Consider the following 4988-nt stretch of genomic DNA (forward strand, 5'->3'; position numbering starts at 1 on the left):
TGGTCCACCCATACAGACAGCATGGTGAAGATCGCACAGCAGCGCCTCTTCAACCTCAGGAGGCTGAAGATATTCGGCTTGTCACCAAAAACACACAAACTTTTATAGATGCACAATCGAGAGCATCCTGTCGGGCTGTATCACTGCCTGGTACGGCAGCTGCTCCGCCCATAACCGGAAGGCTCTCCAGGGGGTAGTGAGGTCTGCACAACACATCACCGGGTGCAAACTACCTGCCCTCCCTCCAGGACACCTACACCACCCGATGTCACAGGAAGGCCAAAAAGATCATCAAGGACAACAACCACCCGAGCCACTGCCTGTTCACCCCGCTATCATCCAGAAGGTGAGGTCTGTACAGGTGCATCAAAGCTGGGACCGAGAGACTGAAAAACAGCTTCTATCTCAAGCCAATCAGACTTTTAAACAGCCATCGCTAACATTGAGTGGCTGCTGCCAACATACTGACTCAACTCCAGCCACTTTAATAATGGAAAAATGTATGTAATCAATTTATCACTAGCCACTTTATATTATATAATGTTTACTTACCCTACATTTCTCACCTCATATGTATATACTGTACCATCTACTGCATCTTGCCATCCTGATGTAATGTATCACTAGCCACTTTAAACAACGCCACTTCATATTCATATTTTCATACCCTACATTACTCATCTCATATACTGTACTCTATACCATCTACTGCATCTTGCCTATGCTGTTCGGCCATCACTCATTTATATAATATGTACAGATTCGTATTCATTCCTTTACACTTGTGTGTGTATAAGGTAGTTGTTGTGAAATTGTTAGGTTATATTACTTGTTAGATATTACTGCATGGTCGGAACTAGAAGCACAAGCATTTCGCTACACTTACATTAACACCTGCTAACCATGTGTATGTGACAAATAAATGTGATTTGATTTGACCTTTGCATCGTAGATAGCCACTCGGTAGCAGCTAGCTAACGCCCTTGTCCTGAAGCTTTCACCAGTTAGCCTCGAGCCAGGCGCATCTCCCGGATAGCAAACAAAATGACTCCAGCTACAATACCTCTTTTGCCAATTAGCCTGGACCCCTTGTCACCACGGAGCCCTGCCGATCCACCACGACTGGTCTGCCGAGGTAAAGATAGCATAAAGATTGCAGGCCGGGGCTAGCAGAAGAGTTTTCATCGACTTCCGGGAAAGGCCGGTTGAGGGCACAACGGACATAACTTTATGTACGCCGTGTCACCCGCTTGCTAGCGTAGTAACGACTAACTAAAGGCTTCCCTGTTTCATCTATTGCTGTTCACTGGACCCTATGATCACCTGGCTACATAACTGATGCCTGCTGGACTGTTCATTAATCACTGTACTCCATTTAGTTTTCTGTCTGCCCCAGCCTTGAACTCAGGCCCTGTGTGTAGTTAACTGACCCTCTCTGCCCATTCATCGCCATTTTACCTGTTGTTGTTGTCTTACCCGTTGTCTTAGCTAGCTCTCCAAATCAACCCCTGTGATTGCTTTATGCCTCGCTTTATGTCTCTCTAATGTCAATATGCCTTGTATACTGTTGTTTAGGGTAGTTATCATTGTTTTATTTTACAGCGGGGCCCCTAGCCCCACTCAACATGCCTTAGATACCTCTTTGTCCTACCTCCCACACATGCGGTGACCTCACCTAGCATAACTAGTGCCTACAGAGATGCAACATCTCTCATCTTCACTCAATGCCTGGGTTTTCCTCCACTGTACCCGCACACTACCATGCCCGTCTGTACATTATGCCCTGAATCTATTCTACCATGCCCAGAAATCTGCTCCTTTTATTCTCTGCCCCCAACGCACTAGACGACCAGCCTTTAGCCGTATCCTCATCCTACTACTCCTCTGTTCCTCGGGTGATGTGGAGGTTAACCCAGGCCCTGTGTGTCCCCAGGTGATCTCATTTGTTGACTCCTGTAACCGTAAAAGCCTTGGTTTTAATGCAGGTTAACATCAGAAGCCTCCTTCCTAAGTTTATTTTACTCACTGCTTTAGCACACTCCGTCAACCCTGATGTCCTTGCCATGTCTGAATCCTAGCTTATGAAGGCCACCAAAAATGTTCATCCCCAACTACAACATATTCGATCAAGATAGAACTGGCAAAGGGGGAGGAGTTGCAATATACTGCAGAGACAGCCTGCAGAGTTCTGTCATACTTTCCAGGTCTATGCCCAAACAGTTCAAGCTTCTAATTTAAAAAATTAATCTCTCCAGAAATAAGTCTCTTACTGTTGCCACCTGTTATAGACCCGCTCAGCTCCCAGCTGTGCCCTGGACACCATATGTGAATTGATTGCCGCCCATCGATCTTCAGAGTTCGTTCTGCTTAACACCCCGGCCGTCCTACACTCTAAGCTAGATGCCCTCAATCTCACACAAATTATCAAGGAACCCACCAGGTACAACCCTAAATCCGTAAATATGGACACCCTCATAGATATCATCCTGACCAGCTCTGCTGTCTTCAACCAGGATCTCATCGATCACTGCCTCATTGCCTGCGTCCGTAATGGGTCTGCGGTCAAACGACCACCCCTCATCACTGAGCAGGCCTTTCTAATAGACCTGGCCCGGGTATCCTGGAAGGATATTGATCTCATTCTGTCAGCAGAGGATGCCTGGTTATTTTTTTAAGTGCTTTCCTCACCATCTTAAATAAGCATGCCACATTAAAAAAAATTGAACTAAGAACAGATTTAGCCCTTGGTTCACTCCTTGACCAGTAAAAAAACATTCTGTGGCGTACTGCATTAGCATCGAATAGCCCCCGCGATATGCAACTTTTCAGGGAAGTTAGAAACCAATATACACAGAAAGTTAAAAGCAAAGGCTAGCTTTTTCAAACAGAAATTTGCACCCTGTAGCTCAAACTCCCAAAAGTTCTGGGACACTGTAAAGTCCATGGAGAATAAGATCACTTCCTCCCAGATGCACTGAGGCTAGGAAAACACCACCACCAATAAATCTACAATAATCAATCACATGACTAGAATTTGAAACATTGTGATTTGAGACACACAAAGTAACAATAGCCTATTATCAAAGTTTTAGGTTATTCTGGGCACTCACCATCATCACAATCATTATTATATAAAATAAAGGTAAGGTGAGGAGAGACATGCGTAGGCCTACCAAAAGAAAACATCTAAAAACTAAAATGATGACATTTCAGACACAGAAATCCAATGTTTATATAAAATGCTTTCCCCCCTACATTTTAAACAGTCTAATAAGTCCATGTAATATAGGAAAACATCACCAAATCCATTTGGTCTATGTAATTTAATTTAGTCTCATTATGATATGGAAAATGTAGGCTATTTCATATTTTACCATATTTGAGTTGACTTTATAGGCTATTATACTAAAAGATCTACCCAGCATCTTTTAAAACTATTTTTATATTCACCTCATGTCTAAATAATTATTAACTTAAGATTCTCACCAACAGTGCAGAAGGCTATACATTGCACAAGACGAGTATAGGATATTTTAAGAGATTTAAGAGAGAATGAATGCAAATGTATGCCGTTAATGAACAATAACTAGGCCCAATCGATTACCTTTGAACCGATCCTCTTTGAACTACCAGATCTGAATAAAATGGGTTAGATGGATGGCTTTGATAGTCCAGCAATCGAATTGCAAGTCGTTCATATGCTAATCTGCATTGCTACCCTCAGCATTCATTATTCTTAGGTCAGAACAAGCAACAGGGACTTCACCAGAGTTTCATAACCAGGAATGCAGCCCTGAAGACCAGGGACTGACGGGGACATATACTGAGAAAAACACAGCCCTTTCTAAAATAATTTCCTGAAATTCTACATGACTGGATACATTATAATATTGTTTTTTTTATACCACACAAATGACCAAAATAACAAGACACTGCAATTCATCTGAGAAAAATGAGCACCTAGCCTACTTGGACACTTCTTTATGACACATCCATTTCAACAAAATGGATGTTGGTCTCAACGACAATCCGTATGAGACCAGAATGTTAAGCACATTCTTGAAAGATTTGGACCTGAACTAGTTTTCAGTGGCGATTCATTGCCATGTAGCCTTGTATTTTTTGGTTATCTTAAATAAAAAATGTTTTAGGCCCATTTCTTTTCTCCCCATATTTTTTTGTATTTTGGTAAGCTTTTTTGTTGATTAAAAGGTTTTAGTGAATTGATGTTAATGGACAGTGTAAGAAAAATAGATAAAACAAAAATACATTGTAGAAACTAGATATTGGCTGTTTTTAGCCTTCGGCCCCTTCTATAACCACATTAACAAATATACAATATTCTGCTCATATGAACAATACTATACAGGCCTGGGCTACAATATTTGTAGCCATACATGATTTAATGAAAAGCAGTAAACATACACATTTAATAACAGACTCAAATACAATCCTGCAAGTCTACAGCTGGCTCCACAGCTTCCCCAGCGCTTCACAGCTTCCTGGTGACTTAATGTAGCCTACGCATTGTGGCGGTGCTTCTCGACAGCAGAGCAGCACGGAGAGTGAAAGACAGAGTGGAAGAGTAACAGAAAGACAGAATGTCTGTTTTAGACAGTGTGTGAGAGACGGTATGGTGTTTGGCCTCAAACTCATCAGGAATCTGATTTGAGAGCAGCAGTGTCTGTACTGTGTCTCATATCACAGAGACTGAGGGAGGGAGATCTATCAGAAAGAATGCAGGTGTTTCTTGTCTGCGAGTAGCTGTGTGTGGAAGTCGAGGGGTTATTGACTCTTTCTAACCTAAATAACCGTGTGTATAATGTTTTTGTGTTTTGGACTGCAAGTGGAACCCAACCACACTACTCACCTGAACTAAAGATAAACGTACTGTATTTGTGCTGGCTGCTGCTTGTGTGTGTGTGTGTGCGCGCGCCTCACTCATAAATCATTTCAGCACATTAAGCAATGACATTCAGAAGCCAGTA

Source organism: Oncorhynchus kisutch, linkage group LG22 (genome assembly GCF_002021735.2).
Source record: "Oncorhynchus kisutch isolate 150728-3 linkage group LG22, Okis_V2, whole genome shotgun sequence".
NCBI classification, from domain to species: Eukaryota; Metazoa; Chordata; class Actinopteri; order Salmoniformes; family Salmonidae; genus Oncorhynchus; species Oncorhynchus kisutch.